This window comes from Magallana gigas, chromosome 4 (genome assembly GCF_963853765.1).
Source record: "Magallana gigas chromosome 4, xbMagGiga1.1, whole genome shotgun sequence".
NCBI classification, from domain to species: domain Eukaryota; kingdom Metazoa; phylum Mollusca; class Bivalvia; order Ostreida; family Ostreidae; genus Magallana; species Magallana gigas.
In genome coordinates this window covers 839,294-855,760 of record NC_088856.1, presented here as the reverse complement: position 1 = coordinate 855,760, position 16,467 = coordinate 839,294, and the positions used below count along the sequence as shown (strand labels likewise).

At 34.0% G+C, this 16,467-nt stretch overlaps 1 protein-coding gene and 2 long non-coding RNA genes across 5 annotated transcripts in view; 1 reads left to right on the top strand and 2 right to left on the bottom strand.

Annotated features, from left to right (window-relative positions):
- The window catches only part of LOC105324397 (uncharacterized), a 55,976-nt gene extending 51,114 nt beyond the window's left edge, over positions 1–4,862 (top strand). The window contains exon 4 of the long non-coding RNA XR_010712600.1: positions 4,722–4,862. This is a non-coding gene — a long non-coding RNA (uncharacterized lncRNA). The remainder of the gene's footprint in view (positions 1–4,721) is intronic.
- The window catches only part of LOC105322734 (interferon-induced protein 44), a 174,631-nt gene that overhangs the window by 106,732 nt on the left and 51,432 nt on the right, over positions 1–16,467 (bottom strand). The gene's annotated exons all lie outside the window — the stretch shown is intronic.
- Positions 103–5,133, bottom strand: LOC136274317 (uncharacterized). The gene is made up of 4 exons (XR_010712599.1): positions 4,994–5,133; positions 4,759–4,880; positions 741–836; positions 103–601 (listed from the first exon to the last, which is right to left on the bottom strand). It is a non-coding gene; the product is annotated as an uncharacterized lncRNA (long non-coding RNA).

Here is a 16,467-nt window from a genome sequence, read left to right as displayed (position 1 = left end):
AGTTGCATACATTATCTTGTCTGTATGGCTGTCATCGGCATCTACACCACTTTGATGATTATTTTGTAATGTTTTGTGTTGTAATGCAGCATATTCGCAAGTTTCATCTGTGCAGAAGACAAAGCTGTTATGATTAAACTTATGGTGGAACTCTAAACCTCTGGTAATAAAATTGATGGACAGAAAGTACCATACAGCATGGCGCAAAACCACTGGTGATGATGTGGCACCTTGGAGGTATTTATAAATCTTCTGCAGATCATGTATCTCGATAATATCTTTGTGTGATGTTGGTTTTGACAGATCAAGTCAGGTTCGCTCTTTAAAGAAACCATCCAAGATTCCATTGGCTGTTCTGAACTCCTTGTCATGGACTATATTTACATCTTTCTGAATGTCAGCAAGATGGCGATTTATTGCTCCTTTGATATTGATCAAAGTATTTTTGTGGTACAAAGGCTAAACATCATCATCAACTTTTTCTTTGGGGCTGGCTTCTCAATAAAATCACGAGAGATGACTGGCAAGAGTTGACACATTTGCTGTTTGCAGGTCTAATGTTGCACCATTAGTACAGAACCATAGATCTCCATGTTCCAATCTAAAAGGAGTGAGTTGTGTTTTAGAGACTGACATTGTGTAACGTTTGGGGGTCTTGTGTTTGGTTGTGTAAATTCTGCAACAAATCTTGACCCTTAAAGATTTTTATACAAATGTCAAATTGCTGCAAACACATTTACCTTGAAAAATCCCCATGCTGTATTTCTTTTTGTTGATTTTGCTTGCCTGGAGTCGAAAAATTTCTCTATTTCCTCATTTGTAACAGTTTTGAATCTCTGTGGAAAATGTGGTTTGTTTTCATTACTTCAGTTTTGATTTATAGCTCACCTGAGCTGAAAGCTCAAGTGAGCTATTCTGATCACATTTTGTCCATCGTCCGTCTGTAACTTTTTTTAACTTTTAACATTTTGAACTTCTTTTGTAAAACCGCTTCGCCAATTTCAACCAAAATTGGCACAAACCATCCTTATGGGAAGGCAAGTATAAATTGCAGAAATGAAAGACCGATCTTTATTCAAAGGGGAGAAACCTCAAAACTGTAGAAAAAGAGAGTGCATTTTTAAAATTTTGGAAATAATGTTGTTCTTTGTGAATCATATCAATAGCCTAGTGCACTATTTTACAATTATTATGTTTCTCTCAGTGGACCATATCAATAAGCTAGGTCGTCATGGTGAACATAGGAAAAGCTAAGTTTACTATGGTACAATGGTTATGTTCTTACCAGAAAGCGAATATCAAGAGGTAAGTTATACTAATGTACAGCTGCTGTGTTGCTTTCAAGAGACTACTACCAATAACCTAGGGTACTAATATTGATGTTAAGTTGCTCTCAGTGACAGTATCAGTAGCCAAAAATACTAATTTGTAGCTGATATTTTTCACCCAATAGAGCTATCCATAGCCTAGGGTACAGATTAATACCAGGTATATACCTGTTAAGTTCCTTTCAGTGGACTAAAGCAATAACCCAGTGTACTTATTAATATTTGGAATGATGCTTCTATATAGACAGTTTCAATCGCCTGAGGTTCTGGTGCATAGCTGTTGAGTTGCTTTCTGTGAAAAGCATGAATTGTGTCGGGTACTAATGTATAACTGGATTTTTAGCTCACTTGAGCTGAAAGCTCATGTGAGCTATTCTGATCACATTTTGTCTGTTGCTTGTCTGTTTGTAAACTTTTCATATTTTCAACATCTTCTCCAGAAGCACTGGGCCAATTTCAACGAAACTTGGCACAGAGCATTATTAGGCAAAGGGGATACAAAGTTGTGAAAACTAAGGACCACCTTTTTTTTCAAGAGGAGATAATTAGGAATTATTGAAAAAATTTAAGAACTTTTCAAAAATCTTCTTCTCAAGAACCAATTCGCCAGGAAAGCTAAAACTTGTGTGGAAGCATACTAAGGTAGTATAGATTGTGAAAATCATGACCTTTTAAAGATAGGGTGGGGCCACAATGGTGGGTCGAATTTTTTCATAGGAATATATTGAGTAAATCCTTAAAAATCTTCCTCTCAGAAACTAACCATTCAGGAAAATTTGTGTGGAAGCATCCTAAGGTAGCAAGGGATAGTTTCGGATAAAGTAACCGTCAATATTTTTGTAAAATTGAAAGTTGCTGTACTTGAAGGCTTATGAGTGTTGCTAAAATACATGAAATGATTTTTAATGATTTTCATTAGTTAGAGGGGTGTCTCTTGTTGAAATTGATATGCAATATGTAGGCCCCATATGTTAGGTACATGAGAATCAGAAGTAAAATGCAAAACCCGCGGCTATGACTGTTGTGTTGACTTTACACAGTGAAATTGCAAGTTACAGATGGGAGGTAAAATAACACGAAAAGTAGATGGATTGGACATTGTCAACTTTACACCGGTAAGTTTCTGACATGTGATGGTGCAACATGCATGCGGTACGGAATGTCAACCCTTTGCAGGGAATTAGTTGGGGGAGGTCTAAAAAGCTGAAAAATTAGCAAAATATGAAAGGGTTAAAATCTAATAAAAACCAATATGTAGAGAATTTTACAGGTTTTGACAGTAATTTTCTTCAGAAATTGGTGATTGGCCTTATAAAGAGTGAATTAAAGGTATTTGACCTGAATGGGAACTGAGGAAATTCTAGTAACAGAGTTCCGAAGACACGCATCCCCTGGCTACAATGAATTGTATAAAAAAAAAACTGTCCTGTGCCACCTTCAAGACAACATGGTATTTTCAGATTTTTCATTTCAGTGTAATTTTGAGTGGATTTTGTACCATAAGTAATATATTTTGTGAAAATGGATGATTTTTTGGCTGTAGATGTCATTACATGATTTATTAGCAAAAATATTCAAGGGGAGTAACTCCCTCTTAAATGTGTAGAATGACCACCACTAGAGTAATTTGGATTAGAGAGTAGGTATTTCATACCCTGGTGCGATTAATAGGCTTCAGTTAATTAATGAGATAAGAATAAATACTTTAAAACAGTTTTGATTAATTGAATCATTAAATTTATGAATTTGCAGCCATTTCGCTGTCTGATTTTATGAAATAACAGTAAGCCACCTGACTTATATGACCGAATTTTTTTAAAACAGCATATTTTTATTTCAACTGAACTTTACATGTAGACAGATGCAGTTATCAAATTATACAATATGTCAAAAAAATCAAGTTTTTGCTCCTTCCTATCCATAAATGATATTTTAGATGTATTTATACAGAATTGAAAAAGCCACCCCCTCTTTCCAGTTGACTCCATTACCATTACATGTAGGATATGTAAATGTACATTTGACCTTGAAATAACATCTGTATGATAATTACTCTTGAAATGAACAAAAAACAACATATTTGTACCGTTTCATTGTATATATGCATCAAAAATGTAGAAAAATTTGAACATTTTTCATGGAATTCTCATCCGTCCCCAGGTACCCAGGTGTGGTTGAATTTCATTTTAATTAAAAGCAGAAATCACACATGTAGGTCTTACTATTTTAGCAAAGTTAAAAGGAGAAACCAGACTATATATGATATCCACTAAATATGATTTTAGGCTTACTTTTTCATGAAAACAAGAAATCAGATGTAGGGCGGCATGTCTTTTAGTGAAAAAAAATGCTACAAATCATCCATTTTCCAAAAGAGATCAATTTTAGATATCAGTGATGGTTGTTTTCTATTATGTGTGAAAATGACTCAAGGAAATTGCCACAAGTTTCAGAAAATTAGGTAAAAGTGTTCAAACTAAAGCTTCTTGTGAAAATCAAAAGATAGGGGGAGGGTATACATGTAATGGTATTTTTAAGTGATGTGATGCTTTTATCATGATAATATCAAGTAGATGTTTGTAGTATTAAATAAGGTTTCTTTTTTAAGGAGGTTGAACAACAATTGACCTCTAAAAGATTAGATAAAGATGCTTTATTTATGGGGAGCCCTATGAATCTCTGTTAAATAGAGGAAAGTGGAAATGGTGGGTTCACTTAAATGGCCATATTTTTCTTAAACCTCAATGGAATTGGCAAAATGTGGTGTACCTTTTCTCAGAACAGGATAAGCTTTTTAAAATTTTAAGACAAGATGACTTTTCAGAGAATGTTAGTGTAAGTTAAAGGAAGCAAGGGACAGTTTCGGATAAAGTACCCGTCAATATTTTTGTAAAATTGAAAGTTGTTGTACTTGAAGGCTTATGAGTGTTGCTAAAATTCATGAAATGATTTTTAATGATTATCATTAGTTAGAGGGGTGTCACTTGTTGAAATTGATATGCAATATGTAGGCCCCATATGTTAGGTACATGAGAATCAGAAGTAAAATGCGAAAACCTGCGGCTATGACTGTTGTGTTGACTTTACACAGTAAAATTGCAAGTTACAGATGGGAGGTAAAATAACATGAAAAGTAGGTGGATTGAACATTGTCAACTTTACACCAGTAAGTTTCTGACATGTGATGGTGTAACATGCACGCGGTACAGAAGGTCAACCCTTTGCAGGGAATTAATCACTTTCTTTAAATTAGAAACCTGCGAAATATATATATATATGTATATATTTTACTTAATTTAAGCGTTTTATGTCACAATATGGAGGTATCCCATGCCAGTGATTCAACCTAATATAACAAACAAGTGAATATCTAACATTTTTGTTTTATTTCAGTTCCACTTGGAATGTGAATGAGGTATAAAGAACAAACCCCTTCAACGCCACTGTATCTTCTGCTTGAAGATTCGTCCAGTCTGGCGAACGAAAATGGAAGATGCATTCTCCATCGAATTCTGCTAAGATGTTGAAGTTGTCACACTCAAGACATGAACTCTACCAAGAAGTTTAAGGACAACTTTTACTCAATTGTGTGTCCGTACAGCCAGGGCACCATGCCCTCGTAAACCACTTGTCTAGAACACCAAGTTGCGACATTCTCTGCTTACCTACCGCAGCAATTTGCCATGTAGAAAGGTCCAAATGGCCTGTGTTTGAGAAGAGCTAAAACAGGCAGCATCATTCACGATGGCACGAGCCATCAAGTCTGTTGCTATCTGTGTGCAAAGAGGCTGAAGATGCGGAAATGAAAATGTCCGGTATTTCATGAGAAGATTAAAGATGTTAAACGAAACTATAAGCTGTAATTTTCATTATACTGTATTGATCATAGACGTCACTACAGTAACGTTTTAATTATCGTACTTAATCATGTCACATGCATATCATAACATTACAAATGATTTATGTAAATCCCATTGGGGCAAGTGGCAATTGACATTTAATCAAAACTTTTTTAGCTCACTGACACGAGGTTGACTGGAGCTTATGTTATACCGTTGGCGTCTGGACGTGGTAAAAGTTTGTGGTGCAGGTCTTGTATCTAAATTATTAATTAACTTACCTTCATCAAACTTGCATGGATGGTGCATCTGGACAAACTAATGACATTTTAAGACTTGGATGCTGAATCTGGAACTTGAATTCTGGATGTTGGCTTTAAAAATGTTAAGAGCAGAGCAAAGTTTTTGGAGCAGGTGCCATTTGATGACTATATCTTACTTACTACTGGTCCTAACTCCTTCATACTTGCATGACAGGTGATGATAGATATGCAGTTGACAGGATCAAATGCTTAATCTGGGCCATAGGTTTCAGATGCTGAATGATGATACATTTAAGGTTTTTGGAGTTGGTTAATTTTTTTTGGAGCAGATGCCCTTTGATGGACACATCTTAGTTTTTGGTTTAGTGTTTATCAAATTTGTATAAATGATGCAGGTTTTGATACTGATGCACTCAACATGTATGGATGCTAAATCTGAACCATATTTTCCGGATTCCGGAGGTTATTATAATGGAGCACGTGTAGATTTTTTGAGTAGTCGGATGTAGGTTTGATATCTGGAGAACAGCTGTCCTGACAAACTTATATGGATCATATAACTTTGAATTTGATACATACGACTTGCTTCAGAAACAGAGAATGATCTCTTCATTATCAAGGATGCTAAAACAATTGTCCTAAGTACCTCAATCAAACGTGTTTGAAAGATGAGTTTGTTGTTATATAAAATGATTCCTATATTATTGTATTGGATGATATGATACAGTATTGTGTTATATGATACAATTTTGAATAATATAACGTAGTATTGTAAAATAATATAATATTTAAGAAATAAACAGCAATTGAAAATTTTTATCGGACCTGGTTTGTCACGTGATCATATCCTGTGAAGCCCAAAGGGCTTCTCGGAAGACTTGATTACGTACCAACTGAGTTCATATCCCGGTGAACATTTTATTTAACGTTATATAATAAGTGCCCGAGAAAACCATTGTCAACCGACGCGAAGCGGGGGTAAACAATGGTTTTCGAGGGGTGTCAACAGTTACCCTCCCAAATGGGCGCTATTTATTTTATTATAATGAATGTCTTAATTTTAAAGAAAATTTTACTCCTTTTAAATAGAAATGAAGTGAATTCTATGGCAATCGGTATATGCGCATAATTTACGCGCATGTAGCAATTCGTTGGGTTACCCGTTGCCAAGTGTGTTGCTAACGCTCAGGGTAATTGAACGGATTACCAACTGCGTCTAAACCAATCAGATTTTAGTATTTAACATGAAATTATAATAATGCTGATTTTAACTTATATTTACATTTGAAATAGGCAAACCCTTGAGAATTATTAAAATAATCGTGTTTTAATGTTTACAATAATGCAACTGTCAAGTGATAAGCATGTGATAAGCATGTGCGGTAATCATTGTGAAATCATTAAAATGTTCACACAGAATTAAACGTTTCGCTATTCTATATATTCATTTATGTACGCATATTAGCAAATATAAGTATATGAGTATTACAAAATAATATATTATATGATGCAGTTCCGTATCAAGACATATCATTGTAATGTATAATGTGATACAATATTGTATCATATAATAAGGTACGATATTATATGCGTATTTTAAAGTGGTGCGATAGAATGTGATACGTATTAAAGAACAGGGGCGTACAAGGCGTTGTATATCCCCCACTTGAAGCAATGGAGACGAAAGAATTTCAATTGAAGTTTGAATATTAATTTTTGGTTTGTATGCATTGTTTTTAGTATAAATTTCAGGATGAAAGCCAATATTGTGCTTTCGTTCTACAAACACGACAGTTATAGATTTCCAAATAAAGCTGCACAGCGTTTTATGCCAAAATCTTGGTTCATTCACTGTTCTAAATTGCAAAAATTTAGGTATGAATGGGTCCAGTCTCCACCATAAAAGTACTTTTATTTAAAGAATAAGTTTTTAATGAATTTTATTATTGATTTTTCAAAATGAAGTCTAGACCCATAATGGGCCAAATTCGTGGGTTTCACCAAAAATGTTTTACTGTATTAAATATTGTCAAGCAGTTAAATTTATTCACCTATACCCTAATGTGTCAACTTAGCTCACTAGGATAGGCGGAGGCTTGCACCCAATTTTTCTCGATTGAGAGGGTGCTTGAAACGTTATACGGCGTTTTATATAAAATTCATTTGCTTTTAAGTAAAACATTTTTTGCCTTTTTATTGGGCTATTATGTAAAAAATATCTAACACCATTTGTATTATGACAATTATTGCGTAATGTTCATTTTACACTCAATGTCGGATAGAAATAGCGCTAGCACAGATAAGAGATCATGCTGTAATGATTAGAAAGTAAACAAATAAGCCAAAGGAAATAAATACCAAGTGCATGTATTAATGTTTACTATTTATTTGTCAGAAAATGCAGTTCTATATCATACATGTACATGTCCTGGTGTACACTTTCAAATGTAAAGATTTGTTTTATATGTTCATATGCCATTTCAAAATCCTGGTTACGGGGGGATTTGTCAGGCCTTGTACGCTCTTGTCCTTTACTTATGATTATTATACAACTTTGTTTCATATGATATACAAAACTGTCTAATAAAACTAAACTCAGTTTTTCTATTTAAAAGCAGTAAGACTTTATTTAAGATCGTTAATGATTTTCATACACCGGTAATATGATATAGGTGATTCCTCGTCCAAACATTGTGCCCTATCCTTCAAATTAGGTACTTTTTAAGCTCGAATTACACAAAATTGGGCCAGACATCCCCCTGCATGAGTCATACTGATACTTATGTTCTCTCCCAAGTTCATGCAAATTATCCTAATATCGCATGATTTGTAGATGCATTAAATACCTCCATTCATTAGTGTACACGTAGCAGGTGGAGCCTCCAACTCACTATTTTAGAAATAGTCACTTACCTAATATAAAGCTGATTATTTGATACTTAATATTGATAATATGAAATTAAGTATCACTTGTATTGAAATTTAGAATCGCTTATTGATAACAGAGAACAACCGGATTTATTTATGTTCACGAATAGTCACTTATTACGATTCACTGTCTTAGAAATATTGTAAAGAAAGTCGATTGTTACTTCGAAGTTAATAATGACATATTTGAATAACAAATTATTTTCTACACATCGTTGTGAACTCATTTGGGAAACCTTAACATACCTGCATAGTATTCATGGACCTTGCTCAGATGCTTTAAACAGCTTCTGCAAATAGTCATTTATAATTTAACTACTTTATCTTTTTATTATTTTTTTTATTTTTCAGATAGCTTTTGTGTTACAGATTTTAATGATTATCATTAGTTAGAGGGGTGTCACTTGTTGAAATTGATATGCAATATGTAGGCCCCATATGTTAGGTACATGAGAATCAGAAGTAAAATGCGAAAACCTGCGGCTATGACTGTTGTGTTGACTTTACACAGTAAAATTGCAAGTTACAGATGGGAGGTAAAATAACATGAAAAGTAGGTGGATTGAACATTGTCAACTTTACACCAGTAAGTTTCTGACATGTGATGGTGTAACATGCACGCGGTACAGAAGGTCAACCCTTTGCAGGGAATTAATCACTTTCTTTAAATTAGAAACCTGCGAAATATATATATATATGTATATATTTTACTTAATTTAAGCGTTTTATGTCACAATATGGAGGTATCCCATGCCAGTGATTCAACCTAATATAACAAACAAGTGAATATCTAACATTTTTGTTTTATTTCAGTTCCACTTGGAATGTGAATGAGGTATAAAGAACAAACCCCTTCAACGCCACTGTATCTTCTGCTTGAAGATTCGTCCAGTCTGGCGAACGAAAATGGAAGATGCATTCTCCATCGAATTCTGCTAAGATGTTGAAGTTGTCACACTCAAGACATGAACTCTACCAAGAAGTTTAAGGACAACTTTTACTCAATTGTGTGTCCGTACAGCCAGGGCACCATGCCCTCGTAAACCACTTGTCTAGAACACCAAGTTGCGACATTCTCTGCTTACCTACCGCAGCAATTTGCCATGTAGAAAGGTCCAAATGGCCTGTGTTTGAGAAGAGCTAAAACAGGCAGCATCATTCACGATGGCACGAGCCATCAAGTCTGTTGCTATCTGTGTGCAAAGAGGCTGAAGATGCGGAAATGAAAATGTCCGGTATTTCATGAGAAGATTAAAGATGTTAAACGAAACTATAAGCTGTAATTTTCATTATACTGTATTGATCATAGACGTCACTACAGTAACGTTTTAATTATTGTACTTAATCATGTCACATGCATATCATAACATTACAAATGATTTATGTAAATCCCATTGGGGCAAGTGGCAATTGACATTTAATCAAAACTTTTTTAGCTCACTGACACGAGGTTGACTGGAGCTTATGTTATACCGTTGGCGTCTGGACGTGGTAAAAGTTTGTGGTGCAGGTCTTGTATCTAAATTATTAATTAACTTACCTTCATCAAACTTGCATGGATGGTGCATCTGGACAAACTAATGACATTTTAAGACTTGGATGCTGAATCTGGAACTTGAATTCTGGATGTTGGCTTTAAAAATGTTAAGAGCAGAGCAAAGTTTTTGGAGCAGGTGCCATTTGATGACTATATCTTACTTACTACTGGTCCTAACTCCTTCATACTTGCATGACAGGTGATGATAGATATGCAGTTGACAGGATCAAATGCTTAATCTGGGCCATAGGTTTCAGATGCTGAATGATGATACATTTAAGGTTTTTGGAGTTGGTTAATTTTTTTTGGAGCAGATGCCCTTTGATGGACACATCTTAGTTTTTGGTTTAGTGTTTATCAAATTTGTATAAATGATGCAGGTTTTGATACTGATGCACTCAACATGTATGGATGCTAAATCTGAACCATATTTTCCGGATTCCGGAGGTTATTATAATGGAGCACGTGTAGATTTTTTGAGTAGTCGGATGTAGGTTTGATATCTGGAGAACAGCTGTCCTGACAAACTTATATGGATCATATAACTTTGAATTTGATACATACGACTTGCTTCAGAAACAGAGAATGATCTCTTCATTATCAAGGATGCTAAAACAATTGTCCTAAGTACCTCAATCAAACGTGTTTGAAAGATGAGTTTGTTGTTATATAAAATGATTCCTATATTATTGTATTGGATGATATGATACAGTATTGTGTTATATGATACAATTTTGAATAATATAACGTAGTATTGTAAAATAATATAATATTTAAGAAATAAACAGCAATTGAAAATTTTTATCGGACCTGGTTTGTCACGTGATCATATCCTGTGAAGCCCAAAGGGCTTCTCGGAAGACTTGATTACGTACCAACTGAGTTCATATCCCGGTGAACATTTTATTTAACGTTATATAATAAGTGCCCGAGAAAACCATTGTCAACCGACGCGAAGCGGGGGTAAACAATGGTTTTCGAGGGGTGTCAACAGTTACCCTCCCAAATGGGCGCTATTTATTTTATTATAATGAATGTCTTAATTTTAAAGAAAATTTTACTCCTTTTAAATAGAAATGAAGTGAATTCTATGGCAATCGGTATATGCGCATAATTTACGCGCATGTAGCAATTCGTTGGGTTACCCGTTGCCAAGTGTGTTGCTAACGCTCAGGGTAATTGAACGGATTACCAACTGCGTCTAAACCAATCAGATTTTAGTATTTAACATGAAATTATAATAATGCTGATTTTAACTTATATTTACATTTGAAATAGGCAAACCCTTGAGAATTATTAAAATAATCGTGTTTTAATGTTTACAATAATGCAACTGTCAAGTGATAAGCATGTGATAAGCATGTGCGGTAATCATTGTGAAATCATTAAAATGTTCACACAGAATTAAACGTTTCGCTATTCTATATATTCATTTATGTACGCATATTAGCAAATATAAGTATATGAGTATTACAAAATAATATATTATATGATGCAGTTCCGTATCAAGACATATCATTGTAATGTATAATGTGATACAATATTGTATCATATAATAAGGTACGATATTATATGCGTATTTTAAAGTGGTGCGATAGAATGTGATACGTATTAAAGAACAGGGGCGTACAAGGCGTTGTATATCCCCCACTTGAAGCAATGGAGACGAAAGAATTTCAATTGAAGTTTGAATATTAATTTTTGGTTTGTATGCATTGTTTTTAGTATAAATTTCAGGATGAAAGCCAATATTGTGCTTTCGTTCTACAAACACGACAGTTATAGATTTCCAAATAAAGCTGCACAGCGTTTTATGCCAAAATCTTGGTTCATTCACTGTTCTAAATTGCAAAAATTTAGGTATGAATGGGTCCAGTCTCCACCATAAAAGTACTTTTATTTAAAGAATAAGTTTTTAATGAATTTTATTATTGATTTTTCAAAATGAAGTCTAGACCCATAATGGGCCAAATTCGTGGGTTTCACCAAAAATGTTTTACTGTATTAAATATTGTCAAGCAGTTAAATTTATTCACCTATACCCTAATGTGTCAACTTAGCTCACTAGGATAGGCGGAGGCTTGCACCCAATTTTTCTCGATTGAGAGGGTGCTTGAAACGTTATACGGCGTTTTATATAAAATTCATTTGCTTTTAAGTAAAACATTTTTTGCCTTTTTATTGGGCTATTATGTAAAAAATATCTAACACCATTTGTATTATGACAATTATTGCGTAATGTTCATTTTACACTCAATGTCGGATAGAAATAGCGCTAGCACAGATAAGAGATCATGCTGTAATGATTAGAAAGTAAACAAATAAGCCAAAGGAAATAAATACCAAGTGCATGTATTAATGTTTACTATTTATTTGTCAGAAAATGCAGTTCTATATCATACATGTACATGTCCTGGTGTACACTTTCAAATGTAAAGATTTGTTTTATATGTTCATATGCCATTTCAAAATCCTGGTTACGGGGGGATTTGTCAGGCCTTGTACGCTCTTGTCCTTTACTTATGATTATTATACAACTTTGTTTCATATGATATACAAAACTGTCTAATAAAACTAAACTCAGTTTTTCTATTTAAAAGCAGTAAGACTTTATTTAAGATCGTTAATGATTTTCATACACCGGTAATATGATATAGGTGATTCCTCGTCCAAACATTGTGCCCTATCCTTCAAATTAGGTACTTTTTAAGCTCGAATTACACAAAATTGGGCCAGACATCCCCCTGCATGAGTCATACTGATACTTATGTTCTCTCCCAAGTTCATGCAAATTATCCTAATATCGCATGATTTGTAGATGCATTAAATACCTCCATTCATTAGTGTACACGTAGCAGGTGGAGCCTCCAACTCACTATTTTAGAAATAGTCACTTACCTAATATAAAGCTGATTATTTGATACTTAATATTGATAATATGAAATTAAGTATCACTTGTATTGAAATTTAGAATCGCTTATTGATAACAGAGAACAACCGGATTTATTTATGTTCACGAATAGTCACTTATTACGATTCACTGTCTTAGAAATATTGTAAAGAAAGTCGATTGTTACTTCGAAGTTAATAATGACATATTTGAATAACAAATTATTTTCTACACATCGTTGTGAACTCATTTGGGAAACCTTAACATACCTGCATAGTATTCATGGACCTTGCTCAGATGCTTTAAACAGCTTCTGCAAATAGTCATTTATAATTTAACTACTTTATCTTTTTATTATTTTTTTTATTTTTCAGATAGCTTTTGTGTTACAGATTATTTACTTATATTTGGTAGATTTACAAATAAGTGCTTTTTAAATTGAATTTATACATGTATGTGTTCACAAGTGTTTTGACATGTTTAAGAAAGTTAGTTTGGAAAGGTGCAAATAAAATGAAAAAAAATTTTGATGAAATTTCGAGTTATTTTATACATACATATATATTTAAATGTTTAATATGCATTTATTCTATAGATTTCTACTTTCATATTTTGGAAAATGTGCCGTAGCCAAATATTCTATTTAATATGAGACATTCTGTCATCCTCCAACTTCTGACATTGATTCCAATATTTTATATATTCCCCCCAAAAAGAGTCTGTTCCATAAACAAGGGCAGATATATTGGAAAATAAGATCAAAAGAAAGGGTCACAAAAAATCTTTTCAAGAACTTTGAGATAGACTTTTACAAAACGAGCACTGAATGATAAGTATCTTTTCTGGATAAAACAAAATATTTTTGACCTTGAGTCTAGCACTATGAGTGTAAAGTTATGATAAAAGAACACATGCCCTCTGTATGTCAAAAGATCCAGACCTTATTGTACACTAAGTAAATTGAACATTCAAAGACCGACGTATACATGTATATCTTTCATGTCGATATTAGTGATATGTTTATCAAGAGGTGTCGACCTTTTACAGTGTTGTTTTTATATAATTATGTAATAGAGAGTAAAAAGCATCAGACCCGAAAGCATTGGAGGCCCTTACTTTGTGGACGCAATTCTCATGGCACCTACTAGTGGTGGTCAATTTTCATTGTAAAACTTATGTTGAGGGTTACAAGTCTAGTTCAAAAGATCCAGGCTTGATGGTTAGGGTTACAAGTCTAGTTCAAAAGATCCAGGCCTTTTTGTAATTCATCTACAAAAATAATTGGATTTGTAAACATCGGAATCGGAAACATTAAAATCCCGTACCCTGAGGCCTAAAGTATTCAGGATCATTTACTAGTTGTTAAGCACTACCATATCAAAATTACAGCGAAGATACCATCTACAGTCCTTGCTATAATATCTCAATATATTTCTAATATTAAATAGCAATTGAAACATGGGGCTCAGAAACACCGAGACACTGTCAAAGTATTGTGTTGGTACATCTTCTACATTAAAAGATATATAGGCTCTCCTTCAATATACATAATTAACGTAATAAGAGTTACAAATATCGGGATTGGAAACATTGAAGGTCTGTTCTGTGGAGACTAAAATTCTCAGTGTTACTAACAAAGTCTAGCACTATCAGTGTAAACTTATGATAAAAGAATATGTACCCCATGTAGTTTAAAAGAGACAGACCCTACTGTACACCAAGTGAACTGAAAATGTAAACACCAACTCTTTCGTGTCGACATAAGTGCTGTGTTTATCAAGCGGTGTCGACCTTCTACAGTATGTCAAAAAGTGTAAATAAAAAACACTGGAGGCCCTTACCACGTGGGCTAAAGTTCTCATACTACCTACCAGTAGTGGTAAGCTACCATTGTAAAATTATTGTTAGGGTTACATGTCTAGTTCAAAAGATCCAGGCCCTTTTGTAACCTATCTACATACGATGATGGAATTTTAAAACATCAGAACAGGAATCATGGAACCCCCTACCATGAGGCCTGCAATAATCAGGGTCGTCTACTGGTTGTTAACATTACCACATTAAATTACATAATGATACAATCTCTAGTTTAAAAAATCCAATCCTTACTGTAATTTTTCAATTGATAAATAATACTAAAAGATAATTAAAACATCAGACACTGAAACATCGAAACTTCTCTACCCCGGAGCTGAAATTGCAAGTGGTCTGACACTGTCAACATATTGTGCTAATACAACTTCCTTTAACAGAAATAGACCCTCCTGTGATACATATATTTAACAAAATTAGAATTATACACATCGGGCTTTGAAACATCGAATGTCCGTCCTATGGGTTCTGAAATTTTCAGTGTTACCAACCAAAAAGCTTGCACTATCACTGTTAACAGAATCAGACCCTATTGTACACCAAGGGAATTCAAAATAAAATGAACCGACGTATTTCGAGTCGACATTAGTGCTGTGTTTATTAAGCGTTTTCGACTTTTTACAGTGTTGTTTTCATGTATGTATAAAAAAGAGTAAATGAACATTTGACTAAAAAAAAATAAAGAAAAAAACATCGCAGGCTCTTACCCCGTGGGCTGAAGTTTTCATGGCACCCTCTAGTGGTGGACAGCTGTCATTGTAAAATTTATGGTTAGGGGAAAAGACAATAAAACACCAGGCTCCGAAACATCGAAACACCCTACCCTGGAGCTGAAATTGTTAGGATCACCTGCAAGTGGTCTTACACGGTCCAAATATTGCGTTGATACATTTTTTTAAAAGAGATATAGGTCCTCCTGTAATACATCTATTTAACACAATTCTTACCAAAATCAATAGCATTGAAACGTACGACTTTTCAACACTTTATACAACCATTCCCCATGAGAAATTAAAATCTAGGTTTTTTGATATTATAGATTGTTGTTTCTTTTATAAAAATGGAAGTCATGAAAATGCTTACCTGTCATTGGAAATCTAAAAAAATATTTTGTTAAAAACCATTCTGATTGCACACACAAGTACTCTGAAGTTGACACTAAAAAGATGCTTGAGTTTCTGATAGGCAACATCTTGTATGTAGTTTTTGGAAATCAAATCTTCAAACAATCTGTTGGAATTCCCATGGGTACCAATGTGCCCCATTGTTACCAGACCTTTTTTTGTATTCTTATGAAGCAGAATTTATTAAAAAAAACTTGTACGTGAAAAAATAAATCACTCGTTGTGGCCTTCAATTCAACATTCAGGTATATCTACGACGTATTATCAATTAACAATTGTTATTTCCTTACTGACGTCGACTCAATATATCCCAGTGAACTTGAAATAAAAGATACCACAGCGTCTGCGTCATCTATTTCATATTTGGATATTTTACTGGAAATGGACATTGATGGTAACCTAACAACAAAACTTTATGATAAACGCGTTGACTTCAATTTTTTTATAGTCAGCCTTCCTTACTTATGTAGCAATATACCTTCATAAACTGAATATGGTGTTTTTGTCTCTCAGTTAATTCGATATACAAGGGCATACGTAAGAACAGTTTCTAAGGCGAGGCAAGCCACTGACAAACAAGTTGATAAACGGGACAATCAACAGTCTCGTTTGAAGTCATCTTTTCGTAAGTTCTTTGGTCGATACAAAGACCTAGTGGGCAAATAAAATCTTCCACTGGATTGCAT